This window comes from Chanodichthys erythropterus, chromosome 15, assembly GCF_024489055.1.
Source record: "Chanodichthys erythropterus isolate Z2021 chromosome 15, ASM2448905v1, whole genome shotgun sequence".
Taxonomy (NCBI): Eukaryota; Metazoa; Chordata; class Actinopteri; order Cypriniformes; family Xenocyprididae; genus Chanodichthys; species Chanodichthys erythropterus.
Window position 1 is genome coordinate 34,620,280 of NC_090235.1, and position 13,639 is coordinate 34,633,918.

Sequence of the window (13,639 nt, forward strand, 5' to 3'; positions counted from 1 at the left end):
CCCTTTAAAATACGAAACTTAAACTTATCTGAATAATAATGCCTCTGATATCAATGTACAATGCTAAATTAAATATTCAGATATATAGGCCTACATTTGTATTGAATAATACAGCTGAATAATTTAATAAAGACATGCAAATCAAAGTATTTTTTCATTTATTATTATTGAAGGGATGTCATAATATCAATAGATTATGAATTCAAGTGTTTCTGGATGATTCTGCTCAATTAACCTATAGGTTATAAATAATGTTGAATATGAAATGAATATGCCTGCAGCAAAAATAGAAGATATCAAAACTTAGCCAGTTCCCTTTCGATACTTCACTCGTACTGCGTATGGGGAAAGGTCTCCCTTTTTCCCCGCTGCTGAAGCCTTTTTCAATAACGCAGTGTAACTGCACCGTCATTGGTTCACTCATAGACAAGTTGTTGAACCAATGGCGGCGCGGCATAGCTGCGCGGCCTATGGCGACAAAGCGCGCGAATATTCCCGCCGAAATGGGCGGGGTATAGGGCTATATAAGCAGGCGTTTCGCCATAGGATTTCAGTGTTTTCTCCTTCAGCGACGACATCTACTTCTCTTCGCTGATCTCCGCCTGAAGCCGAAGAAGCTCGCCGCCTTCTGCTCTCGCCGCCGTCTGAAGAGGCTCCCGCAGCGGACTCGCCTGGACTCGCCGGTGGAAGAAAGCGCCGGCGCCCTCGCGGACTGCAGCTTCTAGCGCCGTCGCCGAGCCGCCGCCTCCCGCTTCCCGCTTCCGGCCGCTTCCTGTGCGTCCCCTGCCGCCATCCGGCGCGCCGCCCTGAGAGCTTCATCCGCGGCTTAAACGCCGCTCTAAAGAGCGATTTCCAGCGGTTTTCACCGCTCTAAGAGCTTCCGCGGCCCTCGCCGCTCTAAAAGAGCCACCCAATTGCCGTTTTCACGGCAGCGGCGTCTCACGATGCCCCGCCACTCATGTGGTACTTGCAGGGCCCCCCTGCACGACGACGATGGACACAGCGAGTGTGTCGCTTGCCTGGGCAAGCCCCACGCAGACGGCGCGCTCGCTGGAGACTCATGCCCGCACTGCGAGTGTATGAGTCTCGCTTCCCTGCGCTCGCGGGTCGCCTTCTTCACTGAAGGCGATCTCGCCGCTCGCGCCCTCCGTCTCCTTCCTCCCGCGAGCCGGCGAGGAAAGACAGCGGGGTAGAGCGACTCAGCGCCAGGAGTTGAGCGAGCTCACGCCGGCCCAGCCCCCGCGTGCCTCGCCCTCTCCTCCCAGGGAACTCTCTCCCGTTCTGTTCTCTCGCCCTGAGCAGCGTCCCTCCGCAGAAGCGAGTGACCTCGTCTCATTCGGGGGAACAGACGACGAACAAGACGACTCCATGTCTCTTGCGGCTTCCGAAGCGGAAGGATGGGCTGGCGAGCCGGAAGACCCCGCTCCACCGCCTCCCTTGGAACCCATCGAGCATGGCCAGGGCATGGATGCCGAGCTCTTCCGCATCCTGTCTAGAGCCGTTGAAGAGCTGGACCTCGAGTGGGCCCCTCCAGAGGAGCCGTCTCGCAGCCGCCTGGACGAATGGTTTCTGCCAGGCCGCCGCCAAGCACCTCGCCAGCGTTCAGCGCCCTTCTTTCCCTGAGGTCCACGAAGAGCTGACGAAGTCGTGGCGCGCTCCTTACTCTGCCCGCCTCCACACTACGCACCGCTCCGCCCTCACCGCCGTCGACAGCGCCGAGGAGAAGGGATACGAGCGCTTGCCACCCCTAGATGAAGCGGTGGCTGCTCACCTCTGTCCTCCCGCGGCTGTGGGTTGGAAGACGAAGAGGGCCCTTCCTTCCAAGCCCTGTCGGACCACCTCTACTCTGGCTGGACGGGCTTACACCTCGGCGGGCCAAGCTGCCTCTGCGCTCCACACCATGGCCATATTTCAAGCATTCCAGGCCAAACTCCTCCGCTCTCTGGATGAGTCTGGAATCGACGCGCCAGCCTTCAAAGATCTCCGCAGCGCCACGGATCTTGCCCTGCGAGCTACGAAGGCTACGGCCCAGGCCATCGGTCGTTCCATGGCCAGCCTGGTCGTGTTGGAGCGCCACCTGTGGCTCAACCTAACGGAGATCAAAGACCTAGACAAGACGGCCTTCTTAGACGCCCCGGTCTCGCCTTCTGGTCTCTTCGGGCCTGCAGTGGATGGCTTCACTGAGCGCTTTACTGCCGCGCAGAAATCGTCTCAGGCTATGAGGCATTTCTTGCCTAAGCGCTCCAGCTCCGCTTCTGCGTCTAGCCGCCCCCAGGACTGCGCCGGCTCAGCAGAACAAACCAGCCCCACCTGCAACACAGGCAGCGCCGCCCCAGGAGCATCGCCAGCGCTCGCGCCCTGCGAAGCGCCCTCCCTTCCCGAGGCGCCAGGGACCCCGGCCCAGGATTGTGCTGGACCCGGTGCCTCCGAAGTCGTCCTGATTCGTCGGACAGGAAGAGGATGGGGGACCGTCCCCGTTACGACCGGACCACCCCAAAAGCTCCCACGAGTAATTTCCCCTCCGCCTCGTTTATTTCCGGGCGTGGGAAACATACTCCAAGTGACAGCTGGGCCCACACCTGTTGCGCCCACTCCAAACGCCGTTTTCACGGCGGACAAATTTTTACCTCATCACAAAAAGAGCAAATTTCCTCTTCCACCCCTCGCGGTGTACGACCCTCTCAACGGCGGTCTGTCACCCAACATTATTCAACCCCTAGCCACTCGGGCCGAGGCCTGGCAGGCCATCCCCGATGTGTCAGAATGGGTCATGGGGATCGTAAACCAGGGCTACTCGCTCCAGTTTGCACGACGGCCCCCCGCTTCGCCGGGGTGCTTCAAACATCGGTCAATCCGGACGACGCTCATGTCCTCCGGGCCGAAGTCATGTCGTTGCTGGAAAAAGGAGCTGTGGAAATGGTTCCTCCGTCAGAGAGCGAGACAGGCTTTTACAGCCGCTACTTTCTGGTCCCCAAAAAGGATGGCGGTCTCAGACCCATCCTAGACCTCAGGCTTTTGAATCACTCCCTCATGAGACGGAAGTTCAAAATGCTGACGCTGAAGCAGATCCTCGCGCACATTTGCCCCGAGGACTGGTTCTGCTCGCTGGACCTGAAGGATGCGTATTTTCACATCCAGATAGCCCCCCGTCACAGACGATTCTCGAGATTCGCATACGAAGGGGTGGCATACCAATATACGGTCCTGCCCTTCGGGCTGTCTCTGGCTCCCCGCACTTTCACCAAGTGCATGGACGCGGCGCTTTCCCCTCTGAGACAGATGGGAATCCGGGTTCTGAATTATCTCGACGACTGGCTCATCTTAGCCCGTTCGCGAGACGAGCTGGAACGCCACAGATCCGTGCTCCTCAGCCATCTACAATGCCTGGGTCTCAGGGTCAACTTAGCCAAGAGCTCGCTATGCCCCACTCAACGAATTTCGTTTCTGGGAGCAGTTTTCGACTCGGTCCGTATGACGGCAGTAGTCTCGCCAGAGCGCGCCCTGGCAATTCAGCAGCTCACGGCATCTGTCACGAACAAAGCCTATCTCCCTCTGAAGTTTTTCCAGAGGCTGCTAGGGCTGATGGCTTCCGCCTCCCCGGTGCTGCAGCTAGGCCTTCTTCGGATGCGGCCTCTTCAGTACTGGTTGAAGTTCCGGGTTCCTCCCAGCGCATGGCGGCACGGCCGCCTATGTCTCAAGGTCAATCGGGCCTGTCTTCTAGCCCTGAAACCTTGGATGGATCCAGTATGGTTCCAACGCGGAGTCCCTTTACAGGCGGTCTCACGGAGGACGGTGCTCTCAACAGACGCCTCCAACTTGGGCTGGGCGCTGTGTGCGAGGGCAGACCGGCCTTCGGCTCGTGGAGCCACGAGGAAAGCCATCTACACATCAACTGTCTAGAGATGCTAGCAGTGATGAAAGCCCTTCAGTTCTTTCAGGCTTACTTGACGGGACGTCATGTTCTAGTTCGGTCAGACAGTATGACGGTGGTGTCATACCTGAACCACCAAGGCGGTCTTTCGTCCAGCCGCTTATGCGCTCTGGCGAAACGTCTGCTGGAATGGGCTCTTCCGAGGCTTCAGTCGCTCAGAGCGACTCATGTTCCTGGCAGGAACAATCTGGGTGCGGACATGTTGTCACGGAGCAACATCCCCTCCGACGAGTGGATGCTCCACCCCCAAGTGGTCCTCACGATCTGGGAGTTCTTCGGGAAGGCAGAGGTAGACCTCTTCGCCTCAGAAGACAACTCTCATTGCCCAACATTTTTCTCGAAGGAAGTAGATGCTCTGGCCCACACATGGCCCAGCACGCTCCTTTATGCTTTCCCTCCGATCGCACTGATCCCCCAGGTCATCAGGCGTATCAGAGAAGACCAGCACAGAGTCCTTCTGGTGGCCCCGCTCTGGAGGAACCAGGTTTGGTCCTCAGAGCTATTCAGGCTCTCTCTAAGAGCCCCGTGGCCGATTCCCCTGAGACGGGACCTCCTCTCTCAGGCAAACAGAACAATCTGGCACTGGGCTCTGCACCTCTGGTCCCTCGATGGGAGCCGACTAGCCTCCCCGAGGACGTCCTAAATACCATTTCTCAGGCTAGAGCCCCATCTACGAGGCGCCTCTACGACCAGAAGTGGTCAGTCTTTGTTGATTGGTGTTCAACACGCAACATAGACCCTGTGGAGAGTGACGTATCTTCCATACTGTCTTTCCTCCAAGAACGCTTGGAAATGGGGCGCTCCCCTTCCACGCTTAAGGTTTACGTAGCAGCCATTGCAGCGTTCCACGCTCCTATTGCTGGCCAATCGGTGGGACGAAACGGGCTCGTGATCCGTTTTTTGAGAGGTGCTAGGCGTTTGAATCCTCCTCGCCCTCTCACTATTCCCTCCTGGGACCTCTCGTTGGTCCTCAGGGCCTTGAAAGGAGCCCCATTTGAACCAATGGGTTCAGCCGACCTCAGGCCCCTAACACAAAACACCGCTCTGCTACTAGCACTAGCATCGGTAAAGCGTGTTGGCGATTTGCAGGCCCTCTCTGTGAACCCTGCATGCCTCGAATTCGGGCCTGGTGACTCTAAGGTCGTTCTGAAACCTAGGCATGGCTACGTCCCTAAAGTGCTCTCAACTCCGTTTAGAGCTCAGGTCATCTCGCTCTCTGCTCTTCCTCCCTCGGCGGACGAACCAGAGCTGCAGCTACTCTGCCCAGTCAGGGCATTGAGGACCTACATAGACCGATCACAGTCTTTCAGACTGTCGGATCAGCTCTTTGTTTGTTTTGGCGGCCGCACCAAAGGGTCTCCGGTCTCGAAACAACGCATTTCCCGTTGGATAGTGGATGCTATTAACCTGTGCTACTCCTCACTGGGCACTAATTGCCCCATAGGAGTCAGGGCCCACTCCACTAGAGGAATGGCTTCCTCGTGGGCTTGGTCCAACGGAGTTTCCATCCAAGACATCTGTGAGGCGGCCGGCTGGTCTTCGCCGTCCACCTTTGTCAGGTTCTATCACCTCGATGTCCCGACCTTACAAGCTCGGGTCCTGTCGGTGTGATTAGCGGCTTCCAACAGGTCCCGCTTCACGCCACCATAGGAAGTATCTTCCTTCAGTGTAACCATGGGTTCGGTTAGGCTTTGCCTCCGCTTGTCCTTTTTGCCCCCCTCTGGGTGGCCAAATGCAAGCTATATCGTTCCCAGCCGTGGCACGGCGTGGTTGAATTCGTTCCCCATACGCAGTACGAGTGAAGTATCGAAAGGGAACGTACTCGGTTACTAACGTAACCTCGGTTCCCTGAGATACGGAACGAGTACTGCGTCACTTGCCGTGCCACGAGGCTGCGGCTCAGGGTCGTCGCTTCAGTCGATTGACACTGAAATCCTATGGCGAAACGCCTGCTTATATAGCCCTATACCCCGCCCATTTCGGCGGGAATATTCGCGCGCTTTGTCGCCATAGGCCGCGCAGCTATGCCGCGCCGCCATTGGTTCAACAACTTGTCTATGAGTGAACCAATGACGGTGCAGTTACACTGCGTTATTGAAAAAGGCTTCAGCAGCGGGGAAAAAGGGAGACCTTTCCCCATACGCAGTACTCGTTCCGTATCTCAGGGAACCGAGGTTACGTTAGTAACCGAGTACGATTTGTAAGATAAACCATAAGATAACTTATGGTTTAAAAATAAATAAATAAAAATCTTAAAAGTTTAATTCTTTTGCTTCACCACTTAAAATTTAAAGTCAAATTTTACAGGCCCTTTATTATTATTATTAATATTATTATTATTAAAATGCATGTACATGTTCCAGTATGTTTAGATACAAAAGAACCAAACTATACAGTTAGGTCATTTACGAAACGTACATTGGTAGGGGGGTTTACATTCGTCTGAATAAGTTTAAAAATGAAAGCGATGTCTGCCGCCCTCATGTGGCTCTGAAAGGAAACCCACCAGCCACTTCATGTGAATGAAATTACCATCTAATGGCAGTGAGCAAAGTTTCAATCAGCCAAAAAAAAAAAAAAAAAACCGAGAGAATAATGAATAGGGAAATTTAAAGCTGAAATATGATCACATACTTCTGAAGATTGTTAGAAACATGAAATTTGTATTATTATCAAGTCTAGATGTGTTAATTTGTGAAGTTTTCACAAATTCTTGTTTTCTTTAATGGAGGGTAATTCTTTATATGTTGGTTTCAGACACTTAAATTAGATGATTTTTTGATTCTGACCTCCAAACAAATATCCCAAATATAATCATATATATTTTTAATAGCTGTTGAGTAAATAAGTGATTGTGATAAAATCAATAAAAAAAGCCATAAAGCTCCACTTTTAACCAACTTGAATGTGTAAGGTTAAGATCACACATGTGTCCTAGCACATTACATCAGATTTATAATATTTTGGGGGTCACTGCATGAATTAAACATCCATCTTTATGCTTTCTTGATGAAAAAAAAAAAAGGAAAAAAAAGTAATAGTAATACGTAGTAATAATAATAATAATTAAATATTATACATTTTGAGCCACACAAAAAAAGTAATAAATACAATAGGTGGGAAAAAAAAAAAAAAAAAAAAAAAAATATAACTATATATATATCTATATATATATATATATATATATATATATATATATATACACACACACATATATATATATATATATATATATATATATATATATATATATATATATATATATATATATATATATTATTATTATTATTATTATACATAATAAAATAGTGATATAACATTTTAATATCGAAATATTTTACACACACACCCACATGAATGAGATAACCCTTATTTTAATGTTTAATGTTTGTGAGAACATCCTTCTCTCTAGGCTTAGCTGCATGTGCTCTTGTGACGTAACAGATGAATTCCAAAAGTTTCAGAACGTGTCGCGTCACTTTATAAATTCGTGAAACTCACCTGCTCACTCTGTGGCGAGTAGGAGTAACGTTATCAACAGTGCAGTTTGTTATGGCATTTTATCGTGTGTATATTATGGGACAGCGACTATCTCCTAGCGAGAAAATGAGATGAGGAAGTGAGTGTGTGCACGGGGTCAATATCCGTACACCACTAATGCCCATCGACCACAAGGCGGAGATCCATCCTTGTCCTGACGCCTGTGAGAATTCGGTGAGAGAAAAAAGCAGAGAGTGGGAGAGAAAACGTTTATGGTTTATCATGTAACGCTGGTTCCCTGAGATAATGGGAACGAACATTGCGTCAGTTTTGCTGGCGCTTATGAGAAAACTCTCCAAATCCTTGTTTTTCTCCAAATCCTGAAGCCTAATTGGTTCACGTCTGAGCACCTGCACAGACAAATAGAGTACTTCAGGGATGACATGTTTTTGTATGCAAAACCCGGAAGCGAGTTAGCATTTTAGGACTTCCGGTTCCATCGCCCAAAAGTCTATGGGTTTTTTGAATGGGTTTTTGCTAAATCACCTGAAATAAGGTCTGTGGTTAACAAAGCCTCTAAATATTTTCACATTTTAATCTATGACATAAAACACACCAGTTATAACCTGCTTGTGATTTTACTGTGTCTTAAAAATGGCGGTTGCTAACAAATTGCTAAAAGGGACTTTAGACGTCATCATGACAAACAGGACATTTGGACAGCATTTCTCATGAAAAAGTGAATATTCATACACAGCGCAGATCATAATCAGTGAGCATGTTTTTTAAATAAAGTTTGAGGAAGCTTGGTGGTGGTGACGTTGATCCGCGACCATGGTGTGCTGTAGTCCATTTATAGCCTACTGTTAGCTTTTTATATCTGACGACTTTATTTAGGCTTCAATATGTATAAATGTTGTGTTAAGTTGTAAAGATTATCTTGATAGACAAAACGTGTTAATGTCATAACCCTTTGTTAAACACAGAGTTAATTTTTTGCGATTTTCCAAAAGTCTACGGGAAAAATGTAGTCTGGGTGCCAGCCCAAACCCCGCCCACAACATTTTTTGGTTGGGAAGTTCGGTCTGGACTCGATCCATTGTGGAGTAATTATGCTCGGCTCCCAGAAGGCCGAGCCAATCAAATTGCCAGGGCGGGCTTTAATCGATGATGGACAGGCTATCTGCGGTTACGTAACCACCCACGTCATCAAAGAGTGCTTGGGTTGAATTGGTTTTCACCAACGATGACTGCAGCTGGAGAAGTAAGATGTTTAGATTCCACTATCACGTCTGTAATAAAAGAAATTGACAGCGCATTCATTTTAAAAGACGAACAAAGAACCGCAATCAAGGCATTTGTCGATGGGAAAGATGTGTTTGCCATCCTTCCAACGGGATTCGGCAAAAGTTTAAGTACAAGTTCAACATACGTCACTTACTGCGTTGCTCTGATTGGTTGTAGGTCTATCCAATTGAGTGCAGAGTTGTTGTTTTTTTACTGGTTCGGTTAAGACACGCCCCATAATTCAAGTGCAATGGAGCAGTATCAGACTCACATTCTGCCTAGAATATGAGTATGACGAAGTCAGGCTAGGAAAAATGCATAGGCTTTCGATCCCGTGCGCTGCTAACTTCCGGGTTGGCCTACAAAAACACGTCATCCCTGAGGTACTCTATGGCATTTCAGCCCTTTCAAAAAGGGCGGGGTTAATCAGAATCTTGTGACTGAGGATCAGTCAAATCTAACGTATCCAGATAGAAATTTGTTGCCCATTCTCAATGGGAAAGTGCCCAAACAACATCAGGGATGGAGACAAACTCTGCAGGACACTGGCCCTCCAGGACCGGAGTTGCCCATCCCTGCCATAAACGTTCCCTTTCGATACAGTTCACTCACATTGCGTCAGTTTTGATGACGCTTATGGGGAACTGAATGGGTTAGTTCACCCAAAAATGAAATTTCTGTAAAGTACTCATTCTCATTTTGTTTCAAATCCATAAGACCTTCGTTCATCTTCAGAACACAAATTAAGATATTTTTGATGAAATCCAGTGCCTGAAGTGAGCTGGTACACTTCTCTAATTTTACCTTCAGTGTACCGCCAGTTTTCCTTGCATACTGGCACTTCCAACATGTTGGACATACGGAAGACTGACGTACTCTCCCTTCTCCAGTAGCGCGTTATGAACCGAGCATAGGGAGTCGTTCCGGCACTTTTATTTTTCTACTTCAAGCTCTGATGAAATCTGAGAGGTTTCTGAACCACTCATAGGCAGCTATGTCATTGCACCTTCAAGGCCCAGAAAGGTAGTAAAGACATTGTTAAATGTGACAACAATGGTTCAACTTATTGCTTATAGCTTTGTTCATCTTTGGAACCTGACAACACGTCTACAGCGTAGGAGACTGAAAGGGAAGAGAATAAATTGTTAAATAAAGTCGTTATTTTTGTTTTGTTTTTGCACACAAAAAGGATTCTTGTTGCTTCATAACATTAAAGGATTCATTTACTTACGAATGAAAACTACCCCAAGCTTTACTCACCCTCAAGCCATCCTAGGTGTATATGACTTTCTTCTTTCTGATGAACACAATCAGAGAAATATTAATAAATATCCTGATGCATTCAAGCTTTATAATGGCAGTGAGCGAGACCAATGAGTATGAAGCTGGAGAAAATGCGTCCATTCACATCCATCCATCATAAACGTACTCCGCGCAGCTCCGGGGGGTTAATAAAGGCCTTTGGAAGTAAAAAAAAAAAAAAAATCCATATTTAACAAGTTATGAAGTAAAATATCTAGGAAACAGGGAAGGCATGAGAACGTAGCGTAAGCTTTTTGAACTGCAAGAGTTTTACACTTTCTTTGTAAGGTGAATACGAAACGCTTGAGGGTGAGTAAAGCTTGGGGTAACTTTCATTTGAAAGTGAACTAATACTTTAATGTTATGGCACGAGAAGAATACTTTTTGTGTGCAAAAACAAAACAAAAATAACAACTTTATTCAACAATTTCTCAGTCTCCTGTGCTGTAGACGTGTTTTCATGTTCCAAAGATGAACAAAGCGATAAGCTCCACCCCAACACTGTTCTGGTACTGCAGTTCTGAAGTTGGCTATTATTGGAATAAATACGGAGCAAACAAGGCAAGTAACAAGGGAGGACAGGTGGGGCAAATTAACCAATAATCAGATAACAAAAAGGGCGGGGTTAGACAATAGATATGAGAGCACATGGTACAAAGATACAAACATGACAAGCCAGCTAACTGATCACAAGCTATGTGTTGAAACAAAACAAGACACAAACATGCAGCCAATGTGTGACTGCGTGTCCACACAAAACATGACAACATGAAAGCATGTGGCCAAAGAAAAACTTGAGCTGCATGCTACAAAACAAAAGACAACAAGAAAGCAAACGGCTGAAGTAAACATGAACTGCGTGCTACACAGAACACAACAGCAAACGAGGACAGAATGGACAGCGTATGGCGAAAGCGAATTTGAAACCGCACACACACACAACAAGACCGGAGGAGAGCTCTGAGAACAAACAAATGCTCATCCCGTGTGCTCACAACAAGACAAACACCGAGCATGAATGTCCGAACCACGACACAGAACCAAGACCAAACTAGACTGCAGTTCCGTGATCCAAACATCACACTCCACACACAAAACAACTCAGACAGCATGAATAGTACAGCCCAAACAAACTCGGAACCACACTCTCACCATGAAAAGACAAGACAATAGGAGTGTCAGAGCTCTGTCACCAAACCAAGAATAAACAGACCGAAGTGACAGAAGCCTGACATAAAGGGCCTGTTTACACCTGGTCACTTCATATGTTTTATCTGATCGGATCGCTATCAGTCGTGAAAAGACCAGTGGGCTGTTGAGAGATACAGGGGGAGGTGCTTTATTACATCAGATACATGTCACTCACAGCTGATTGGTCCAGTTTGGGTTTGCGATCTCTAACCCAGAATAAAACCTGCTCCAATGCAGGTTAGCCATGTAGCATACATTATCATGGCAATGAACACAGCTAAAAACCAATCCACCTTCTTGAGCCTGAAAAACCAGAGTTTTCTCAAACTAATCTCAAACTTACCAGGCTAGAAACCAGGCCACAGGTATAAATGTAGGGTGACCATATGTGCCATTTTCCCAGGACGCGTCCTGTCCAGGATTTCTAAGTTGCATAAAATGTCCCCGTTTTGGTTTTGTTTTCATATTTGCGGAAGGTAACGACTGAAAAATAATTTGACCAAGCTTGTGAGAAGGCTGGATCTACAGAGAATGGTCAAAACATTGCAAATACGACAACATTTTAATGCATTGCATGAAGACTGTCAATAAGAACAGTGGCTTGCACAGAGCTCTATGTAGAAATTGCATTCCTAAACCGCGTTCCGGGGGCACATCGATATGACCACTTTCACAATTAAAGAGGCAAGGGCTCAAGCCATTTTAGGCAATTTAGAAATCCTGGACAGGACGCGTCCTGGGAAAATGGCACATATGGTCACCCTAATAAATGCCCTCCAGAATGCTTATGAGACAAACTCCAATCCAATCGCTCAAACAACTTCTGAAGGTGGTCTGGTATGCATTCCAGACGAAGCTGGACAAATGTAGGCCTAAATGCATCTGGTTGTTGAAACCACATATGCAATTTTTACTTAAATTTGTGAGAGCGTGTTATAGGCTATAACTTTGTATACACAACATGCATCACCATAGATGAGTAGCTGAGTATCTCTTCAGCAAGCTGGTATGCAAACTACTGCAAAAGGAACTGAAAGTAAGTCGCAGAAGCTCAACACACAATAATCTTCATTAAAAGGAGTGAAACTAAATTATCATGCAGTGCTAATGGTGATGTCTCTCTCCTATTGTGGTCTTTGATCTTAAAAAATTAATGATAAATAAAATGCAGCTCTTATCTGTTGCTTTTTTTATGTTAAATTTGCATATAGCAGAGGAATTGAAGATCGGATTTATATTTGTTTTGCAGAGTCACATTTATGTGGCCATGTCGACATATGGCTTTTCTTATAGTGAACTTGCTTGGTAGCTCACCTGGTACAGAATTGCACTTGCAATAATAAGTCGCGACTCAAAAAATAAAAGAGCTCAAAAACGTGTTGAAACAAAGTAAAATAGAATGTATTTTTATCTCATTTTCTTTTGATAATGATAATGTTTACTGATAATGATAACTGATCATGTTGAACCTAACATTATCAGCTAGGTTCAAAGTAGAGTTTAGTGTAGTTGGTAGGTTATTTTAAACACGAAATGGCATCAGAGTCAGGAAGCTCAAGAATGACCTCAGTGGTCATATCCGGACAGACAGGAAACTCAGGGATGACCTTAGTGGTCACATCAGGGCAGACAGGAAACTCAGGAATGACCTCTGTGGTCATGTCAGGACAGGCAGAGGGTTCTAGGGCAACCACTGTGGTCGTATCAAGACAGACAGGTAGTTCACAGGCTGGAACCGAGCAGGAGCTCTGGGGCAGGAGTGGGCTCTGAAGCGGACTCATGGGCTAAAGCGGGCTCTGGAGTAGACTCATGGACTGGAGTGAGCTCTGGAGTGGACTCATGGGCTGGAGATCAATGTGCGGCCCGAACACACAGAATGGCCACGACTATAACAAGCAGCACTGAGGATAATGGTATAGCCTCCGAAACAGGCAATGCTGTGGTAGACAGGTTTAAGGGTGCATGCCTTGGAATGCCAGCTGCTCCTGCCAAAATCAGCTGTGGGTCCGGCAAGTTGGAGATCAGCCTCTGATAGCTTTGAAATGCCTGGATGTCTTCAAATGCAATATTTATGGGAACACTGGTGTGGCAACCATGTTAGCTGAAGACTCTGGCGTGGCGGCCATGACGGCTGGAAACTCTGGCGTGGTGGGCATAATGGGATGAGGCTCTGGAGTTAGGGCTACTGCAGGAGTGTAGCGTTCCTCCTATGTAACTCCCACAGTAAATGCAGCCGCTCAACTGCAGTGGAAGATCGATGTAATATTCCAGCAACCAGTCAGGGTGCCACAATGGCATACACGAACTGAGCGGCTCTGATAATCTGATAAAGGTGTATGTAATCACACAATACTGAGTCCAGGCAAAGGTTGAAACGTAGTTCTTGATGCAAGGTTAAAGGACTAGGGAGAAGTGCTCTTTGGTGGAGATGAAGGGCACTCTAGCAAG